Genomic DNA, 22,967 nt, shown 5'->3' with positions numbered 1-22,967 from the left:
ATCCATGCTGCAGACTGGATATAAGACGGTTGCAGGTGAATCTTCTATGCTTTCATAAAGTAGATATTTAATATTCATGAAGTATTAATATTTGACAGCACAAAACCAAGTTGGCTTTTGTGCATATTGGCTTACTGTGTGGCCTAGGGCAGTGGTTCTCAAAGTGAAATCTGGGGACCCCCACAGGTCCTTGAGGGTGTTCCAGGGGTCCACAGCAAAAGGCTGTTTTGGTCATGGGTTTAAAATATCTTAAAGCAAACATCCTCTCAGAGGGCGCGACCCTGGGACAAAATTGTTGTCATTTATGGGTCCTTGACGTCATAATGTTTGAGAACATTATATTTTGAACTTACCTAAGAACAAGTGGGAAGTATGGAAATATTGATGAATGCTACAAATTGTACGCACACACAGTTTGAGATCAGGGCCGGTATTTATCAGGCTTCTCAAAGTGCCATCATGAAATTTACTCCTACTTTTAAACTTAAGAATAAAAGCAAGTTATCAAATTTCTCAAAGCTAAGAATCACTCTTACTCTCCCAGTTATTTAAGACAGTTCGAGAGGTCTCTCAAGTAGTTAGGAGCTGCCAGTGGGCCCGTATTTATCAAGCTTCTCAGAATTACTCATAAGAACACTGCTAAGAATTGACTTAAGTGTAAAAACATATTGGCTCAAAGCTGTGCTAAAAGTTAGTTATCATGCATCATAGTCCTAATTTGAGTGAAGTGTAGGACTAAATCATAAGTGTCAGGCTTAGTGCTGATTCACGACACTTTGCTGTGCCGCAAACAGGATTTTGGATGACGATGTAGGCAAGGACCAATCACTGAGTAGATTTCCTTATTTAAGAATATTCTCATAAATTCACATTGAATGGTGAAATTCCTAAGAGGAGTTTACGTTCAACAGACATTTGACGATTAGGAATTTTTAAGAGAGTATCATCTGTACATCGGCTACGTACATATGAAAGATAAAAAAGTTGATCTTTATTTGCATGAATTGTGTTTGCTTCTGTTGGATTACAGGGGGTTGTTGGGAACTTGATGAAAGGGGCTGTAAGTGCCATAATTGTTTCCACGACATTCGGCTTATTGATGGTTTTGATGGGCCAAAATCATAGCATTGCTGCATCATTCCTGTGGCAAATAAACAAAGCGTCATCACAACCTTCAATTTAGCTGCATAAAGTCAGTGGTGAGATGACGTCCCTCACCAGCTTGCTGACAAAGGTTATGCCTCCTCTGTCCGACCCCAACCAATTAAGTGTGCGTCGTCAAATAATTCAGAAAAATTCTTCCTCTCCTGAAATATTCGCGCATGTGTCTGTCTCAACAGTGCCATCACAAGTAGGGCTCAACTAATGACTATTTTCGTAGTCGACTAATCTGTTAATTATTTATTCGATTAGTCGACTATTCACGATTATTTTTGTCACCCCTTAACCCTAATTAAACCATTTAACTAATTAAATATCTTTCAAGTGAATTACTGATCTCCAACACACAGCCTAACTACCTAACGTTTCCATTAAGTGAACAAAGTTTACTGTTCTGTTGCTCTCCACTTCTTCCATGTAGATGTTTGCCACAATCGGGGATACCGGTGAGCCCATGGCACAGCCGTGCTTCTGTCTGTGGAATCCTCCATTGTATTGGAAGTAGGGGTGTTTAGACAGAGGTCGAGTAATTTACAGATCTGTCAGGGCTGAGGCTAGTTCTGTTGTCCAGGGTGTTGTCCTGTGTTAGCCGTTTCCTTACGGTCTCTACTGCTTCTATGGTGGGGATGCAGGTGAACAAATAAGTCACGTCATAGGATACCATGGTTTCATCTGGATCCAGTTTTAGTCCTCAAACTTTGTTTACAAAGTTAATGGAGTTTTGGTTGTGGTGAGGCGTGTTTCCCACCAAAGGAGCTAAGATGGTAGAAATGTGTTTGGCAATGTTGTAGGTGACCGAGTTAATGCTGCTGATAATCATCCTGAGTGGGGCTCCTTCTTTGTGTATCTTGGGTAGTCCATAAATGCATGGAATGCCTTCTCCAGGATACAAACGGTAATATTGTTCACGGGTGATGGTGTTGTCCTTTTGTAGATGTTGTAGACATTCTATGGCCTTTTTCTTGTATCCGCTGGTTGGGTCTCATCTCAGTGTCTCATATGTGTTTGTGTCCATTAGTAGTGTGTTGACCTTGTTCTGGTAGTCCGCTGTGTTAAGGACTACCGTGCATCTTCCTTTGTCAGCAGGTAGGATAGTGATGTTTTGATCCTTGAGATGTCACAGCCTTCCTTTCTTGGATGGTGAGGTTGGAAGGGGGGGCCTTTTTATTAGAAAGGGCTGCAGATACCTTTAGTCTGAGCTGTTTCGCTTCTGTTTCTTTTTATTTGTTTTTCTAATTGCCGATTCTGTGGCTGTGATGAGGTCCACTATAGGTAGCTGCTGTGGTGTAATGGCAAAGCTTAATCCTTTGGCCAGAACGTCTTTCTCTGGTTGGGTGAGTTCCCTATCTGACAGATTTTTCACCCATGTGTTGTCTGTTTCATGGGTTGTGCAGTTGTTGTCCTTTGTCCTCCAAGACAATTCTCCTGTTTTGTTAGTGCAGCTTGCTCTGGACTGTAGGTTTTGGAATTTCCGGGTCTGTCTTTCATTGCTCTTGTTGTGCTGAGATAGCTGTGCTTTCTTGATGAAATCCATGACCTTTCCAGTGCTGTACTGGGCAGATATGTTTCTAGTTTGTGGTGTATGTTGTCCAATTCTTTGTTCAGGGCTTCAATTGTGAAATGTATCTGTCTCACTCTCTCATTGAGTAGCTGGTGTTGCGCTTTCTCCAGGATTATTCCAGCTCTGTGTCCTTTTACCGTGGAGCCTAAGTTTAGGCTGTTGGGAATAAGTTTGTATTGTCGGCATCAGGTTAAATCGTAGATGGTTCCTGTAGTCTGCAATTTTCCTGGCTGTCCTTTCATTCTCCTGTACCAATCTGAGGGTGTTCATCCCAAAATGATTAGCAAGACAAAATAGTCTTCCAGTATCTTCAACCAAGTCCAGTTGCCCTTGACTTGGATAACAGGGACAGACAGTGTAGGCTACTCCTATAATTCACTGTTTTATACAAACTTTAAAAGTTTTAACTGTTTAACAAAGATTTTTGCTTTGGAACTATATAAAATAAAAGCAAATTTAAGAAATAAAAGTACTAAAACCACAACTGTACACTAACAATGTAATGTCTATTTAGAACAATAAAGCAACAGTCCCCTTTCATACTACTACATAGAATGGGGGTGTGGTTAATAGTTGGACGTAATACATTACCATGACAACCAAAAACTAAATATAAAACAAATATGCTGTGTTAACATCACTACACTGTAAAGTTTAGTACACTTTTATGGTGATTTCAGACCAACTGCAAATTTTTGCCTCGCGACACTTTCCTCGCGTATGTACATTCGCTGCAAGTGTTCACACACAATGTGAGAAGGCGATTTTAACGCGATAACATGAATAAACACAACTCGCAATTACTACAACTGTATGAACCCAAAGTAAACATTTCGCTGTGATTAAATAGCAATAAACGGATTAAACTGATGGCAAAATAACTACAACATGATGCAGATTTGTTAAACATATGAATTCATGCTTTGTCAGGTCTGTCAGCAAGACAGCAGGACAACAACTTCTAAAATGTTTGTTTTCTGAATGGAGTTTGGATCGATCAGGGCTATGCTATGCTAACTTGGTCATAGTAAAGTACAATGATAGCTGGAATAAAGTTACGGACACATGTTTTCTGAACTCACCAGGTAGTTCTATCCCCTCGCTTTTTTTCTCCAAGTAATGTCCAGTTTTGTCCGGTTTGTAAGTATGAAGTTGTAGTCCGACAGAGCTAACGACGCTAACAACAACACTGGAACCGGATGTGCATGGAAGCTAGCTGCTGAGACGTTCCAGTGAAGAGAAATCAACGTTGTCCCAAACACTAAAAAAGATAATTTAATAAAAGCAGTTAAAGAGGTGGTATTATGATTTTTGGCTTTATTGAGTTATATATCTTTTTTGTGCATGTGAAAAAGTACAAAGTCCAGCCCAAAGGGAGTTCCCATCTCCCACAGAAAGCTCTGCTCTGAACCGCTTGAAAACAGCTCGTTTGTAGTCCAGCCCTTCACTTCCTTTACTTGTGACATCACAATGAAAACTCGTCATAAAGCTTGCCAAGCAGCTAGCGGGGTCAGGCACGCCCTCAAACCAAGCTAGTCTGAGCGGAGGCCCTTTGGCTCGACTCGCCTTTGTTTGGGTTTCCATTGTAGAAATGTTGTACCTGTACCTGCTTCCAGGTACTTTTTTTTTAATCACCTCACCTTCGTCGAGGTTCCAAGCGAGCTGAGGGATACTAAAATGTAACGAAGACTGCTGATTGGTCAGAGAGACTACTGCATCATCATTTCGTGTGCCAGACAGAGGCCAGCAACAAAGTTTTACAGTTTCCGTAAGGAATTTCATCACTAAATCCACTTCTGAGAAGTTTTTCGGTGAGAAATCAGCTGTGTAGATTCCAAATATTGACAGTTTTACGAGAAGTGATGGCGGAACAAAAATGCTTTAATATTTTCGTAGTTGAGGAGCTCCGCAAGTGGTGCCTGGGGATGCCTGTGCCAACCCGTGGGAGGAGCGTGTGAGGCCGGCCAGCTGCCTGCTCACAGAGCCCTCTGCTCCCGCCGTCACACAGACCGCTGCAGCAACAACGGCAGAGGAAAACACAGCTGGAAGGTTTTCATACGCTTATCTGTCTTTACATTCTGAGGAATGTTGAAACGTTTTAACTGTAGATATATTTTAAGAGCTGGTGTGTGTGTCGCATTTAAAATTACGTCACGGCAGTTGTGTGTGGTGTCGCTGTGACAACAAGCTACGTACTATCTCTGGGTACTATCTGCAATGGAAAACGTAGCAGGGCTGAGTAGAGTCGAGTCTATCGATTTGCGTCAAGGCAGCATAGATCATCAGAACACCGGCAACAGTTCAACGTTTAGTCCTGATGGTAAGATGTGGAACAATGATGTTGTGTGATTGTGGACTTGGGAGTAACTTATACCATCTGCTAGGTTATGGTCGCAGTCTGAAGCGGCTAGCTACACCTGGCTAACTACAACTTAGTTAACTTAGCTAACTAAACTAGTAAGACAAACCAACAATCAGTCACAGAGACATACCTACTGTAAGTTCTAAGTAAATTACATGATAAACTGATTAGCTAGCTCACAACGATGTTTATCAGTTTGATGCTCTGACAAGGCGTTTTCTTCTTCTTCTTCTTCTCTGGGTTTTATGGCGGGTTGCAACCAACTTGTATTTAATGAGACGTGACGTTTTTTAAAGAGGCATGACAGTGCGCCTGCGCAAGCTTGGAGAATGACGTATGATTTATGCCGCATTTGAGACCGGTCGGAACTGTAATATTTCCCAGTTGAAACTTCCGACTTTGGACGCCAAAGCATTCCAGGTGCATGGTGGTGCATGTCGCTGAAAGTGAATGAAAACCATGGGTGACCGTGACAAAGTGTACACACAGTTGCACCCTCAGCAGTGTTTTAGGTATTAATTAAAATGATTGCTTTTTAGTTTATGGTTTACCATTTACAATGTGTGCTCCATGGGCGCTGACATTGTTTTGTGACATAATTCAGCTGATACTCGTGAACTGGGGGTACATATTTTTTCTCGGACTTCACAAGTAGGAAATCCGACTTCAGGTGGCGTTCCAGGATAGATTTTCTAGTTGGAGGTCGGAAATTTTCCAGTTCCGAGTTGCCTGGAACGCAGCATTACTATAGTCATATGTCACAACCCCTTTTTAACAACTAAGCAAATTTTGCAACTTTGAGCACAAAATTAAGTTATTTGGCAAAAAATATTTGGCAAACTATGTGGGTAATCAACATTGTAAGGAAATGACTTAGAAAAATATGATATATCACAGAAATGTCAAAATACACTGGAGGGGGGCTTTAAATAGACCTAGTTAAAAAAAACAATATCAGTATGTGGCGACCAGCGTTGATATTGTGGCGGGCCGCCACAAATAAATGAACGAATAGGAAACACTGCCTTTCCTCTGTTGTTGCTGCTCTGTTGTTGATGCTGCAGTGGTCTGAGTAACTGGGACCAGAGGGCTCTGTGGGCACCGCTAACCTCGCGGACACTTGTGGAGCTTCTCAACCTCGAAAACGTTTGAGCACATTTTCGATTCGCCATCAAATTTGGTAAAACTGCCAATATTGATATTCTACAGTTTATTTCTCGACTTAAAACTGCTCAAAAGTGTATTTAGTGATTAAATAGCGTTCAAAACTTGTAAAAACAAAAGCCGTTCTGCTGTTCGCCTCTTTCTCCGCTTCTTTCCGCTTCTTGCATGAATTCTTCTTCTTCGTGAGTAGTCTCACAGTCAAGCAGTCGTGGCAGACAGCCGAAGTGATACTGCCCCAGCACTTCCTGTAGTGCATGGCAGTTAGAAATAAACAACCAGATATGTTCCTAATATGAAGATTGCTATCTCTGCCTTAAATGGCATCTATTTAACGATGCGTCGATAATGAAATGTCAACGAATTTTTATTGTTGATTACGTCGTCTAATCGTTGCAGCTCTAATCACAAGCCCCTACTGGCAACTCCTAACCACTTCAGAGACATCTGGAGCTGTCTTAAAGATGGAGAGTAAGAGTGATTCTTAAGTTTGAAAGTAAATTTCATGAATTCTCAGCACTTACGACTAAAATGGCACTTTGAGAAGCTTGATAAATACCGGCCCTGATCAGTGTGTATGGATGAGTCATGCATGAGGCCCAATCTGTCTCTCTCTCTAATTCCAAAGGAGTATTTTTGCTTGCAAACAAGACCGTTCATGTACCGAAGAGGCACATGACATTGAAAAGAAATACATTACAGTTACAGTACATTACAGTTTATACTTTGTATTTCATTTCAATCGAGACAAAAGACGCAGCGTGTGTCAGACACATAACCCTCCTTCTAACAATGGCTCAGCTTAGGGAGGGACACGACAGAAGCAGTTTTACATGATCTTCATTCAGTTGGCCAAACACCAACACAAACAAACACTACAAAAGGGACAAATGTTGTAAATGCAGCACAGTACACTACAGCAATCGGCTGGACATTGTAGATTCAGAAGCAATTACTACAAGTCAAATGACATCAAAATCCTTGTCATACTATGTTCTACAAATTAAAAAATAAATAGTGCAGAGATGCCTACAGGAAAACAGTACTATCTCTGCGATGCAAGCCACTAAAATAAAATTGTTTGACTCACCGACGATCCAGCGACAGATGTTGTGGTTATTTGCTGAAAATACCTCTGTTCATTGACAGTGGGGCTAGACTTTTGGGTAAGCGTGTAAAAACCTGTAAACCTTCATCACAGTACAGTGGGCGTAACTGGGATTCCATTAATAGAGCCAATCTGATCATTTGACTTTCTAGTTGATGCCAGAAGTTCATACTTCTGCATACTTCATATGCTAAATTATCCCTAGGATTGTAATGGCAAACAGAAAAGAGGATGGAGAATTATTTCCAGCCAAATGCTGGTTATGAAAGTACAGTAAATTTCAGACACAAAATAAAGATTTACTATTGAGTGGCTGGTGAATTTGAATATTTAGGCTATTTATAGGTGGCTGGTTGATGTTAAAATTTTAGAAAGTTTATTTACTACTCTAACAGAAAACCTGTGGCATCTCATTAGAATGAGATTAAGAGCAATCAAATACTAAGACACATCTGCCTGTGACTCTTACTCTAAAGGATTATTTGTTGCTGTAAAAAAGAGGCTCTGTGTATGTTCCGGGGATAAGGCACATGAGACTGAAGAGAAATTATTTACATTGCAGATGTGACTTGAATATTTGATTATCAACAAAAAAAAATCATCCTCTTCTAACAATGGCTCAGCTCAGGGAGGGACACAACAGAAGCACTCTCACTTGATCTTTGTTCAGTCTTCACTCTTTTTATCAACAAAAGCGCAGCAATTGTTGTGAAGGTGAAATAACATAAACCTTCAGTTTTATAATTTATTATCTTAGAAAATTAGTTTTTTTGTTTTTCCCCCTTTCCTTGCTTCTGCAGTTGGAATTTCCTGGATGAGGCCTTGGTCCCAAACTGTGGAAACATTTTAAGTGGAAAAATATGTTTGGTAGCTCCAGACACATGCACACAAACATAAAAGGGGCTTCAGCACCTGCCCTTTTTCTTCCTCAAGAGAAAGTGCCTCTTTTTCTGGGGTGCATTTTAAAAAAATAAATGAATAATAAATATAAAGTATAGTTATCCCTGTTTTTGCTCAGCTTCGCTGTAAACAAATATAGTTATTGGGGGAAAAAAAACTAAATATCTGGTCCAAAGATGAGACTTCAGAGTTCAGATGCCCTCCCTCTCTCTGTCCCTCTCGCTTGCTCAGCGTCTCCCGGCAGCAGCACAAGACACAGGCAGAAAGGCAGCAGCCCCTCCCAACGTCTGGCTTGTGTGGAGGTGAGTGGTGATGAACAAAATTACCAGTGCCTCCAGTTAACCGCTAATTAAACAAAAGACAAACGGCAAATATAGGCCTGTACTTCCTAACATGCATTACTCATGAGCTGAGCTAATAAGTTAGCTGAAGATATAAGGCAATATCTCATGGCCATACAGGCTAATGTAGGCCTACTGTAGTACTTAATGGAGACATTAAAGGGCCAAACATTTGTCAAATAAAGTCATCACAATCGCTACATTGAATGCCAACTAGGCGTTAACTAATTAAAATACGCTAATTTGCACACATTTGACAAGTTACTGCAGGTGAATAGGATAAACAAAATAGCCTAACTAAAGCATATCACCACAGAACCCCAGTTAACGACTTACATCAAGAGTACCTTCCCGAAATGTAAGTAAATATGCAGATAAACTTTAAAACAAGAAATTCCCCGAGCCCAGCAACAAAAGTCAGGTGCTGTAGATAGCAGGATGGGTCTATGAAGAGTCAAATTTGTTGTTGTTTGTAGTTTGTTTTTTGACTTTTTATGCTGATTTGCTATGCTTGTTTTGGTGAATTTTGAATAAATCTATAGATACAGACGGAGGGTAGTAGGCTTAAAACAAACACCATTTAAAAGGTGTATTCTTGAAGTTTTATTTCTATTAGAGTAAAAGAAAACAGCAAAATAGACTCAAAAAAGTGTCCTCCCTTAAACAATAACTTTATATTTCTGATGGTAGGCTCCTCATCTGATAACTATCCATTCCATTCGTTTGTTGTATGCTGATAGATCTTCATACAGACAGCCCTCCCTCAAATGTGAAACTAAGTCCATGTCACCATCAGTAATTGTGTGTGTGTGGTAAGTGTAATATAATAGCAACAATATAATGTATTTGATCAATACATTAATGTATACATGCTGTGTGAAGCTGAAGGTTATCTTTACTCATTTGGCATCTTGCTTGTGAAACACAAAGTAAAAGTATTTAAATAACGTATATTTAAATTATGCCTGCAGCCCAGTGCCAATTTAGTGTACAGATTTACGTTGATTTTGAAATGTTATGTATTCCAGTGACATCGAAATACAATTTATTGCCTTGTTAAAAATAAACAAATTATTAATGAAACTATGTCTCTCTCCTTGGTGCAGTAATTTATTCTAACTATATACTAGTAGCATAAAAACATGGCCATTTGCATAGTTTCTTTTCTGTTGCCTGCTCACATGATGAACCTAGTGAATACTGAAGTGGTCTCTGTGTGAATTGATTATTTTGTAGAAAAGTAAAAATGTTGAGTACAAGTATTTAATAATTGCGTGAGTGTGAGGGAATTAAAATAAATTGGAAGGAAGTTAGAGTTGAGTTAATATATTTAATGTTATGTTAAAAACGTGCCCTGCCCACCAAAATGTCTGTGCACGCCCCTGGGTAGCTCCATTGAGTTGCTTTGCTTCCAGTGCTTTTTGGTTTTGAAAAATACTTTTTCTCAGAATTCTTCCACTGACTGAAAGGGCAGAACCCTATTTTGTTTTTACCTGTTTATTATTATTTGTCTGCCGGAGTGGCTCAAATTGCTGTGAGATGAAAAGAGCTAGAAACATGAAACCTGGACTAATTACTTGAAATTGTGGCTTCCCAAGAAACATGAGCCGAATCAGCCAGGTGATGACGTTGGAGTCTGACAAATCTCCCTTTTCACAGCAGCCATTTTGACACATGATAGTATGGTAAATGCAAGTGTCAGCAATCATACTAATAAAGGTTCAGTCAAAGAGTTGATTAGTCTGTGTTTTTATAGAGTTGTGTTTCTCTTATCTGGAACATAATCTGCTCTGGATATAAGAAGTGAACCACCGTCGTGGTACTTTAAGATATAATTAATAGTTTGTCCTATCATCCTAAATCTTGGGAGATATCTCCAGGCAACGACTGGGAATAGGTATACTTTGAGCCCAACTCACAAGGGGTGCCACAAACTCATTGGAGTCTCCTGAACTTACACACAGAGTTTTGTTCAAATCCAGTTGAGGACAAATGTCAAAGGGTTAAGCAAGTGCACAATTATTTAAATGCTGCAAACATTGTAATGAAACAAGTGTGTGATTGGTCTCTAGCTGAGGTGACTTTGACTGTCGATAGAATTAGATGCCTTCAAAGTCGTAATCTTCTCTTTTCTTGTGGCGCTACAAGGCGGGAACTAGCACTGAAGCTAGCATGTTTTGACTCGTGATGGTGCCTGAACTAAGCAACCTTCAGTTATCATTGGCAAATTAAACAGTTGTTTAGGATTGGTATGAGATAGATGATTTTTCTATCTGTCAATGTATTTTCATTGTGAATTAGAAAATGGTCTGAGGGCTATTAAAAACCTTGTCACGGGCCAGATTAAGGAATGTAATGCAAACTTGATAGATACTAGGTAGACTTATTTTACTATGACAGAAGGAAGGACAACAATAATGATGAGTAGTATTTTTATTTTATGTCATACATCTCTTGCAAGAAAATCTCCCTCTGTGGAGGGATGGCCAACATATGTGTGTGTGGTACCACTGACCACACGCGGTGCAAACGTCACTGGAACATGTATAGCAGTTAGGGATGCAACGATTACACATTTTGATAGTACAATTATTGTCAGAGAAATAATCACGATTTCACGATTATTACGATTATTATGCATTAATTAATTTCACAACACTAATAATGACTTAAGTTGATTTTTAATATTTAATTACATTAAAAATTATATTTCTATAATATGTAAGTAATATTAATATAAGAGGAATATTAACTTTTATCCCCCAGGGGAAATTGTTATAAAGGAGGGGAATAAACTGAACTGTTACTGTCATCAACTCTCATCCATACATATGTTTTAGTGAAAATGATTGCAGAGAAATTGAGTGCAGTGTTAACTGAAATGTAGTTAATTGGTAGTATAGTTATAGTCCTGAAAGTCTATAAGCCATTGAACATAATGGGCCTCGCAGCGCAGCGGGGCTGTCGTTGCGGTGGGTCTGAAAGGTTACACTTGCTTTGTTTGTTTACGTTGCACTGAAAGCTCAACTCTCACCGCAACGCCATCGATTGTAAGTGACACGTTTATATTTAATTCCCTACCAACTTGCTACGGGCGTGTAAAGCTGGGTGGTGATCCCGCAGGTGCTGCATCAGGTTTAATGTAGGGATTTGCTCCTTTAGCAGGAACCTTTTAACTGCATGTTTATGAACAGGTAATCCGTCATCAGTAACGCCTTGGTTAGACTTGGTGTACCCAAAATGCTCCCACACTGCCGACTTCAGCCGCTTCTTGGCTGGAAATAAAGCTTCACAGTTTGGTCCCTCTGCCATAGTTTAGCCAGTGCACAGTAGCCTCCGATAAGCACAACACTTATGCTGGTGCACCGCTCCTGTAACTTTATTTTCGTTTTGTGCAAGTTGCCACAATTTCGTTCCGTGCAACAGAAACACTTGGTGTAGCGTAGCCTTTACGATTAAGTTAAAGCGCGGTTGATAGTGAAATCCGATAATCGCTGCAGCCCTAATAGCAATGTGTGTCAGATTCTGGCTTTAATGGTGCGTTCCATTTGACATGGTAAGTTGGAATTTTCGAGTTCGAAGTCGGAAATTTCAAAGGGAATGCCCCCTTAAGTCGGATTTCTGACTTGGGAAGCTGTGAGAACCGCACTACCCCAACTTTGTGATCCATGATGGCTAATCTGAGTATCAACAGTTAGTGAAAGCTGTAGTTTATACTATTTATTAGAACTTCTGTGGACTTGTGTCTCACAGAAATCTTCGTACACAAAATGATGTCCAACTGCTGTGTGTGGAGGTGTTGCTACAGTGTTTAGTATGCGTAAATACAGCACAGTGCTTTTTTTTTTAATCAACCGGCGTAACAATAGCTAACCTGGCTAGTTGTAAACAATGGCTGGCCGAGCGAGGTTTTCCAACCTGTTAACTCTCAGCTCCAACCTCCAACTTCTGAGGTAAATGGAATGCAGCATAAATCTTAGCTCTGGCCTTTTCTGTGTGGAGTCAGTGTATTCATCTTCAGCTTCACCAGTTCAAAAGTGCAAATGACATGCAAGTTAGGTACACTGGTGATCACTACACTACAATGTGATGTTGAGGTAGTAGTCAAATGCCTACCTGATAGAATACTGTAATACTGTATTTACATTTAGCTGACGCTTTTATCCAAAGCGACTTACAATTGCTATACATTTCTGAGGTCATATGCCTCTGGAGCAACTAGGGGTTAAGTGTCTTGCTCAGGGACACAATGGTGGATGTCTCACAGTGGGAATCGAACCCAGGTCTCCTACACCAAAGGCAAGCATCTTATGCTATGCGCCATCATCACCCCCCATATATACTTCCATCTTTCAGCAATGACATGACAATTTCCAGCATTAACTAACCCTCCTGGTCCACAGAGTACTGGACAGGCTGTTGAACAAGATTTGCTCTGCAAGCTAAAAGGTTTCTAATAACTCTGGTGACTTTGTATAAATGATGGATGGCCACAGAAATGTGTTGCGTTCTATTTGCAGTCGTTCCTCGTTTTCTGAGAGATATTACGAGTTCCGAAGCATTTTTTTTTTTCCGATCTATTGTTTTTTCAATGATCAAATAAGAGAAATCCGTCCTCTAATAAAAATTTCTACACAAAATGAAGTACCTGACTCTCAAACCCTTTTTTGTCTTTTTTGTCTATCCCTTTGTGTCTGTGTGCTGTGGCCGTGGAATTGATTCACTCTTCCTCCTGGATCCTGGGGTGAGTTCAGCGCCGAGAAAATGTTGGAAAACATTTTTTTAAATGGAAACGGTGGTGCCTTAACACCCTGTTGTGTATGCAAGCGGACTGCATTTTTTGCCTTTTTGACATGGGGCCTTTCTCATTTCCCAAATTTGTGTCACCTCCATTCTCGAGGATGTGACCCATAAATTGATCTCAGTGTGCCATCTTGAAGGACATCTCAATTCCTAAATTGCATCTCGAGCAAGGGGGTAAGCCGCAGTTGGTATAGTGAAGTTGACCAATGCCTGCACGGAGGGTTCCATGTAGGCCCAAAAACCGCATTGTAACCGTTGTAGTGGGACAACGGTGTGGATTTGTAAATTTTATTAAATAAATTTAGAGCTACTCCAAATCCCTCTTTTCCTCTCCCAGAGAGGAGCAGGGGGGGTTAAAGATCAACTTCAACAGACTGCTGACGAGACCTCAACGGAAGGGGGGGGTGGAAAAGTTGCTTTCTTTAAGTGCAATGCCTGGGCAGTTGATCGTAAAACTGGCGCCTTTTTGATTCCGAAGCTGATAACGACTGTTAAACTGACAAAAGGGACACAAACCAGCGATTAGCATTTCCCTGAACAGCCTATCAAAACTGCCCCCCCACACATGTAACCATGGTAACTGAACTGGGTCTGTGTTTCATTACCCCATCAAAGGGGTTGTCTCACCCAAGTGTGACATAAGCCAGGAAGCCGAACTTTAAATAACCAAAGACTGCAGTCTCCAAAGACTCAAAGCATTTAATTAAGATTAATTAAATCTTTAGTTACTTGATTATGTTTGCCTCTATTTGAGTAGTTATGTTACCATGTTGTTGCTATCTGTTGTTGATATTAGTGCTGAAAAGAATCTAAATAAGTTACTTTTGCAGTGTTTTTATTTTCAGCAAGACACTCCCTCATCTAATGTGTAATCAGTGCTTGTTCATAATACTCTCCCACAAAATTCCGTTAGAAATGATGATAAAGAAATGTCTTACTATACTCTTAATCGCCAGCTTGAATTTAAGGCTGAATAACTAAATTCCCCGGTTCCTAAGGAGAGATGGTCTTGGATTAATCTAAGCCTTCCTCATGTAACCTGAGCTCCCCCAAGTGGATGAAATAAGTATTACATACCATCGTTGGAAATGCCGTTAAATGTATAAATATCCTGACTAATAACGTGACAATTGTTTTCCTCTTACCAAATGCTTAACTTAGAACGGTACAACCGTTTGACCATTGAGGTTTGATTGTGGAAAATATTTGATTATAATACGCGCAAATAGATTTCTTTTCTTTTAGACATTAAGTTTAGAAACGCAGTCCTAGGAAAACCTGAAACGCCCTCTGGGGAACCACGCTCTCTGCTCTTCTCCTCCCCTCGTGCCCTGGTCTTCCGCTCTGCTCTGTGGACGCTTCGGCACGCGTCCGGCGTGCCTCGCCAGGCAACGCCTTAGAGTCGGCCAGCGCAACAGGCGTTTGTTCGCTTGAAGCTACACATGCGAAGTGCCGTGACATCGATCTGCCCCTCAGTTTGTTTTATTTTCTTTCTTTCTTTTGTTTTGTTAAAGTTATCAGTCCGTTAAGTTAAACTGGACTAATTCAGGAACGACCAAGTTCCATTTTAAGCGTACATAGCTTACTTTCATTTGTTCTCCTTTGCCGTATGAGTCAAATGCTTCCCACAATCGAACCTCCATTTTCATTATGCAGCCATTGTTTACTTTCCCTGTATTTAACCACCCGTTTATATCGCTTTAGTTAACTTTAGTTATTAATAAATTGCCAAGAGAATTGACCCTTTAGATATGAGACTGACTGACTGATTTAAGATAATTATTAGCGATTATTAACTAACTGATCACTAGTAATAATTGTATAATTATTAAAAGCTACCTAGAGGTCTGGAGACTCTTGGATTATAGCAACTCCGGTGGTGCCCTTAAACGAGGAATCGTTTTTGATTTTATGAATATTAAAATTCATAATTGGGTATTAATTCTCATAAATTTATTAAAATTCATAACTAAATTAGCCATGCTACACCGTATTGCTTGGATTCAGACAAACACACTGAGCCATGAAATGTTTTGTTGGCTTAACAAAAGCTGTTGCATCATGCGCAGTAGACGCTGGTGCCAACAGGAAGTAGCCCTGTAGTAGTATTTTATAGGTCCAAAACTGGCTTCACTGCTCATCATTCAAATCTGCGGGGTGGCTTCATCCAGTAATATCTATGGCTGCATCCGAAAAGTCAAAAATATCTCCTTTCCTAATCACCTTTCCTTGACCTCGATGGAAAACATCATGAGGTCAAGGAAGATGTGAAGGAGATATCATAAGGACTTAGGAAAAGAGAACGGCGGGTCTAAGAGAATCAGACAGCTCTTTTCTAGGCGACATAATTATGCGACTGCGGATGTTACTGACGTGGCCTGTCGTGATGAAACTACAATGTTCTGAAGATGGACTACAAAAAGCGCATCTTTGACACTGCACCCCGTGTTGTTGTAATGCAGTCCGTCTAAAGGTGGACAACACGGTGGAAAACATTACTTCATAACCAAAAGAGCAAAAGGCAGATATGGTAGCCTACCAGTCACAAATAATGGAAAGGTTGTCACATTGAGAATACTTGCTCACACTCACCTTCCTGCCCACATTCATCAACATGAATCCCAATTATTGTCTGTAAATACAGTGTTTCCCACAGAATGACAGCGTAATTGTGGCGAGAGAGTGAGAGCAAGAGAGCGATGGGGCGAGAAGAGATGCTGAGTGAATATAGGCTGTGCGCTGCATGGAGCTCTGTGATCAAATACGATTTTACCCATTTTAAATGATAGCCTAACAAAAAATAGCGTTGATAATGTGTCAGGTCACCACAAATAATCAGTGTGTGGGAAACGCCTACTGTAGAGGTCACCCAGCTTGATCATTGCCTTTATTAAGGCGAGGGTGATCAGCATCTGACTGAAGTACAAGTAATGAATGATTTTGCTGAAGGCTGCAGTAGGCCCTACATAACGTGAGTCTATACGCTGCAACATTATCCTCACTTTGATCACGGTACAAGACTAGTAACCGCTCGCATGGGTCTCAGTTATTGTTGACAGTTTCAGAATCGGAAAAACTTTATTAATTCTGAGGGGAAATTCTGTGATATGTGTTTAAGATATGCATATTAGCAAGTTATGGCATAAAAGAGAAAAGACTTAGGTAACTTACATGGTGATCAACATCCTTTATCCGTCATGGTCGGTGATTTCTTTTTTAAAATTTATTGTAGAAAACACTATAAATAGCTTATTTCAACAATCCGAAACATAAAACGGTTTTGAAACAGCAAAGCCAAAAGAAAAAAAACAAAAGAAAGAAGGTAATAGTGAGTCTTATTCAGTTATCATAATGTGTGTCTGTATTGGAAGGATCTTGCTAAAAATGTGGTCAATGGATTTTATCGTTTGAGATTGAGAACGTGCGTCGCTTTAAATGTTGCTGCCGCAAGGAATTGTGGGACGGCATTCCCTCCTTTCCTTTCGTAAAGGACAGTCCGATGTATCCTATGCTAAAGGAGATATGAAAGGAAGCATTGAGGCACCTTTCCTTAGCTTTTAGAGAATTCGAACAGCTCTTATCATGGCTGCCACTGAAAAACTACCGAGTCATTTTACTCAGTTAGGAACCTTCCTAAGCAAAAAAGACTTTTCGAACGCAGCCCTCGTCTATGCATGTTTCCTTGCAACGTTGTGCAACCATAGACCATAGACATAACCGAGTGTTTGTCTGATTCATCACTGTTTAATCAGCCTACCTACAAGGTTGATGGCTGATGGCTGAATAGTTTTTCTAGAGTCACAGAGAGTTTATAATCTAAGTGTAGTAGTGTGTGCTTCTATGCAGGCCTATAGGTGTTATAGCCTTGCTCTTGAACACACCTCTAGAGCATCAAATTAGCTCCACCCAGATAAAACCCCCTCATTGGCTGAGCTTATGTAAGGCAGCTGTGTTATCATGGCTGCCTCTTTGCTGCCACATGGAACCCTCTGTGATGTTTAGGTAGGTGATTGATTTAAAAACCTGTTAGTAGGGCCCGAGCATGAACCGTGCGAGGTCCCTATTGAAACTGTTAGGATTCTTTGTTTCTTTCTTTCTGTCTGTCTGTCTGTCAAGTAACCTCAATTTTGGGGGTCTAAACATACTCAAAAACTCACCAAACTCTGCACAAAATTCAGATGGGTGTGGCAAAATGGCTCGCTAGCGCCCCCTACAGTGCAGCCCCTGGGTAAAGTTTAACCTAGATGTACAAAATTTCTGTGGTACGTGTATCATGTCTAGATGTACAAAAAAGCCTCTGTGTCCGTGGCGTCTGATTCGCCATGAAACAGAAAGTTATTATAACTTCAGTGTACATGCTCACATCTGCACCAAAATGTACATGTAGGATGAGAGTCCCGCCCTGAACACATGTACATGCTGACATTCACCCACAGTCATAGCGCCACTTGCTGGCAACAGGAAGTGACCTTTAAGGAAGCAGCCCCCGCCGCATGTTTGACCTACATGTATGAAATTTCTGTGGTACATGTATCATGTCCAGACGTACCAAAAAGCCTTTTTGGAGCGATGCCCTAAACCCAACAGGAAGTCGGCCATTTTGAATTTTACGGCAATTTTTGGATGATTTACACACTCCATACTTACGAACTCCTCCTAGGGATTTAGTCTGATCGACTTCAAATTTCTGCTATGCCTTCTAAAGGCATTGACGATGAAAAGTTGTGCTATCTCTGAGTTTTTTGTCAATGGGGGTGTCCGTGGCGTGGTGTCAAAGATCAACTCTTCGCCATGACACAGGAAGTTGTTGTAACTTCAGTGTATATGCTTACATCTGAACAAAACTCTACGTGCTTGATAACTGTCCCGCCCCGAACACATCTACATGCCAATATTAATTTATATTCATAGCGCCAAGCGCTATTTTGCGCCACAAAGGGGACACAGGAAGTGATGTATAACACCTTCATGCACCGCCCGACGCGCGTAGCAAATTCACAGCCGCACCTTTAGAGAGCACCATGTTAATGTATTCGAAGCTTCATAAGCAACACGTAGGATATGATAACTACCTGAGGTAATTGTTATTTGAACATTGATTAATTTTATACACCTGGTGCTAATGTGTTTTTAATTGTAGGTTGTCAGCTACTATTTTGCCTTGGTTAAATTAGGATTTTAAGAATTATTATTAGTATATTCTGGCTGTAGTGCCTCCAGGTGGCACTCCCAGTTGGGTATGCTTGCAATTTAGATATAACCAACTGGTCTATTATGTTTATTTAACTTGTTTGTCTTTCCTTTCAGTGGTTCTAGTGGTCGGCTTGTGGTGGAGGCAAGCTACGCTAGTGTGGGTCACTTCACCGATTGTAGTATTAACAGCACTGGGGCACGATTTGGTAGTGACATGATTTGCAGTGACTATCGATTGCAGTGGGCACATACAGTGGGTAAATTGGTGCACCCCGGAGCACACCCTTAGACTGCCTCTCCACAGCTGGCCCTGGCCCACTCCACTTTTTTGTTTGTTCAATAATCAGCAATAACTGGGAATGTTTAAAGAATTAACATGTTTGGTGAATCTGTAATAAACTTCTATATTCTGTCTATATAAAATTCTATAATTTGATTAGTTATTTGCATTGACCATCCTCTTTTCAAGCACTTCCAGTTACCAATTATCAATAAATGATATTCTTTTGGAACCACGTCTCTTACTTCAGTAAACTTGTGTAGCCTTTGTATAATGGGGGTTATTCAAAGTAGAAATGGAATATTTCCTGGGGTGGAAGTCCCCAGGTGGCATGTCGGATAGTTGGATTCTGGTGGTGATTCCTCTTGGCGCCACCTGCCCTTGCCACATAAGCAATATGGTTACATTTCTCATGAGCGACGGGATGTCACAGGGTTTTGATGTCATTTTTGGTCCTACAAAGAACCCTCTGTGCAGGCTTTGCTTGGCTTCACCTTTCTAACTGTGGCTAACCCCTTTGGAGAAAACATCCCTCAAAGTCTGTTGCGCAACGTTGCACAACCGTTCAATCCGAAAACATTTTGAGACTATCTCCCCAGGTAACCTGCTTATTACAGACACCTGCTTCTCATCAAGCTTATGTTGCAGTTTTCCAGTCACTCAGTGCTGGATTGTTACCTCTCAGGCCTTCCTTGTGGTTCCTAGTTTTGCTTTGTAATTCTTATACTTCTACTGCCTTGTTCCATTTTCCCTTGTGTTTCAGGACCATGCTCACCTGCCTACAAGCTCTCAATCTGGCTCTCCAGACCAAAGCCAGCAAGTCACACACTTCTCTCATTAAGTAAGCTCTGTTTGACGTCAGCCACTGCAAACTGCTCTCTGCCTACCCCAGCGGCATCGCTGTTTACTCCATCTCAATTTGCTGCTCCTTTTTACAATAAATCTCTTATTCTCTATGCCTGTGTCTGAGTCTGATTTGGGTGGGAAGGACCAGCCAGGAGAGAAGAATCTGACACTTTAGTTTGGCAAGGATCCTCCCCTCTGGCAGGACAATGTTTCAAGTGATCAGTGTTTGTTCCTTTTTGTTGTTTTTTTTTTTCCTTGTCTGATGCCAGATCTGCATTTTTCTCCTCAAACTGAACTATTTTGAAGCGTATAAATGTTTCCACTTCCACCTCGCCCTCTTTTCTTTGCTTCAGTCTAATGTCTTTCAGCAAGACAAGGTCTCCCACTACAAAGTTGTCCATCTGGCCCATTTTTGCTTCTCTTTTGCAGACTGTCTTGGCTTTTTTTCATGCTGTCCCTAAACTATGAATATGGAGTATCCTTTTTCAGGCCTTTACCAGTTTGTTCAGTGACCTGAAAATACAGAATTCAAGTATAGGCAGAATATACGGCAAATACACAAACATTTTTATATTTGTGGGTTACAAAAACCCACAGACTGACCCACAGACACCACTACAAAGCTGCTTTAATGTGGGGCTCAGTATGTGTAGGGTCAGTATAGAGATGCTCAAGTCCAGATTCGGTCCAGTTTGTGGCCTGAGGATTTCACCTGAGTGGGCTTGCCAAATAACAGTATTTGTGGTGACTATAAAGGCCTGACAGACCACAACTGAACAATTTTTCATGTAACACAAAAAAACAAACCAATCAAAGGATCTGTTTCATTTTATTCAAGAATTTGCATTTGCTGGGAAAAGTCATAAGTATGCAATGTCATCAATCATGCTTAACCAAAACATTGTAAGTAGTCCACCATTTACTGAAATAGCTTTTTAATTTCCAACTTTTTTGTTGTTCCCTTGCATTGCTATTAATAATAGTATTAGTTGATAGTACTTTAAACTTCAACATGGGGTCAGGTTTGGTTAGTAGCTGAATATCCAAGATATTCAAATTTATTAATTTATATATAATAAATGAAGGGCAATCCTGGAATCAGGGACCATTAACCAAATATGAACCAAATATGATCAGTCAAAAGGGTGTGTCCACCTATAGATGGCCAATAGACAAGGGTGAATTTCTACACTGGCTGCGGTAACCAACTCTCTCTACAATATTATACTTAAATATAAATATATATATATTATACATAAAATTACAATAGGGTTTTTAATAGGGTAGGATTTATCTTTAGCATAGATCAATGATCAACAACTTTAACAAATACATTTATCATTATATAATAACTATTTTACATAACAAAACAATGGATACAAAACATACAACAAATCAGCAGCTGTGTGTGTGTGTGTGTGTGTGTGTGTGAGAGAGACAAAGGAGAGGAGGTGGATGTGACCATGTGGGTGGTTCCCGGATCCAGTTCAGAATTGGCTTTATCCTGGCAGATTTTGGAATCAAAAAGGCAGTTCTCCCAGGGCTGGACGCACCTTTGGGGCCAGTGTAACGTAAATTATTTATTTATATAACTGTTTTTAAAAAAACAGGTCAACCATCGGCCCACTGAGTAAATTTCTCTCAGTCAGAAACTACTGCATTTTCCAAAAAAGTAACTTAAGCAAAATATAATACGCTACTGATTACTGAAAATAAAGATAAAGACATTTCCACCTTAAATTGGTGTAGAAAATGTTTCCAGAATGCAGGAAATTAAGTGTTTGATGCTAAAAATCTTCAAATATTTTTTCTAAATAGTAGGTCTATTAAATATTTCTTGCCTTTTAGTTATGAACACCAATCTTGTGCAAATCTTACGTCTCAGTGTTTTATCACACCCCTAATCTGACCCCCTTGATGGATCGCTGGTGTATTGGTGAGGGGTGTCTGACTGATTTTGGTGGTCCGACTTGGCCAAAAATGCCAGGGCTGTGGCTCACAGGTCAGGCTAGTTGCAGATGTCACATGGTGTGTGTGTGGGGTTAGTAAATAGGAAGGAGGAGAAGAAAGGCACAAAGCAAGCCTAAGAGGTCACCATCTTGTTATCCATTACTGTATGAGTGATTGGGGGTTTAGGTTTTGTCGAGTCAGCTAACGCAAATAAAAGCCTGGCTATGTTGTACTATACCCCTTTGTAGCTTTGTAGTACATCCCTTGGGTGCCATTTCTCTGGTTTATTTATGCCCCTTGAACATTTATCACAAACAGACTTTGCATTTGGTTACATGTTGGTTGAACATGGTGCTGTGTGCAGTGTTGTTTAAGTTGTGGTTCAAGTTTATGGCTGTGAGATGTTACCTGTACGCTGTACGTCTACAACCTAATCCATCCATTGTGTGTGTGTGGGGGGGCTGCGGATGTTTGCAGCATTTACATGGTCTGAAATGCAGAGTACATCACCTGTGTCATTGTTAGTCATGTTTTGCCTTTATTTGCAAGAGAAGGTTAGACAAAAATTGAAAAAACAAAGATTTGACAGTTTTGACACAAATTAAATTTGAAAATCACCCGCTACACAATCTGCAGTCCAAATGGAAACTGCCCCAATACCAAAATTCCCCAATCACAAATTGAGTACACAGCAGCTTTTTGTTATTAATGTTTACATCAAAATCTTTGTGCTAACAGCCCTTGATTTTTAAATATGATCTGTTGAAAACCAAACACAATGATGATTTTTTTTTTCTTCGAAAAATAACTGCATGAACTCCTCAGCCATTTTCTTATTACATTGCTAGGGTGTCTTAAAGCCCTTTATACATGCTTTGCTATGGTATACACCTGCTCTGTAAATCACTGGGTTCTCCTTTGAGAAAACAATCAGAAACCAAAAGAGAGAAATGTATATTTCTTGATTTTGGTTTCATAATGGCACCCCCTAATTTTGATACAGCCAATCAAAAATGAGCCAGACACCAATCTGCTACACAATACATCAGCCACAGACTGAACAACAAACCACATCTGTTTCCTCTTATCTAACTAGCAAACACAAACACACGTCTTGTCCTGCAACTTAGCTTGTGCAAGTGAACAAACTAACATTCACCGGGAAACAGCTAATGTCAGTTTGCAAGCTATAGCTAATTAGCTGCTCAGTCATATGTACCTGTAAATGTCATTTCGGTCCAGCTCTTCAATACCACTAACAAACATGTCTGCCTATACATGAAAGTACAGCACCATTTTAC

General features: G+C 40.2%; 1 long non-coding RNA gene across 1 annotated transcript; it reads left to right on the top strand.

Annotated features, from left to right (window-relative positions):
- The first annotated feature begins 11,374 nt into the window (after positions 1-11,374).
- On the top strand, positions 11,375-19,826 carry LOC119898712. Its single transcript, XR_005443621.1, has 2 exons — positions 11,375-13,338; positions 19,634-19,826. It is a non-coding gene; the product is annotated as an uncharacterized LOC119898712 (long non-coding RNA).
- Positions 19,827-22,967: the final 3,141 nt, after the last annotated feature.

This window comes from Micropterus salmoides, unplaced genomic scaffold, assembly GCF_014851395.1.
Source record: "Micropterus salmoides isolate LMB-PRFRI ecotype aquatic unplaced genomic scaffold, ASM1485139v1 Ms_hic_scaffold_12, whole genome shotgun sequence".
NCBI lineage: Eukaryota > Metazoa > Chordata > Actinopteri > Centrarchiformes > Centrarchidae > Micropterus > Micropterus salmoides.
Note: the sequence above shows the minus strand (reverse complement) of the source record. Positions and strands in the feature narration are given on the sequence as shown.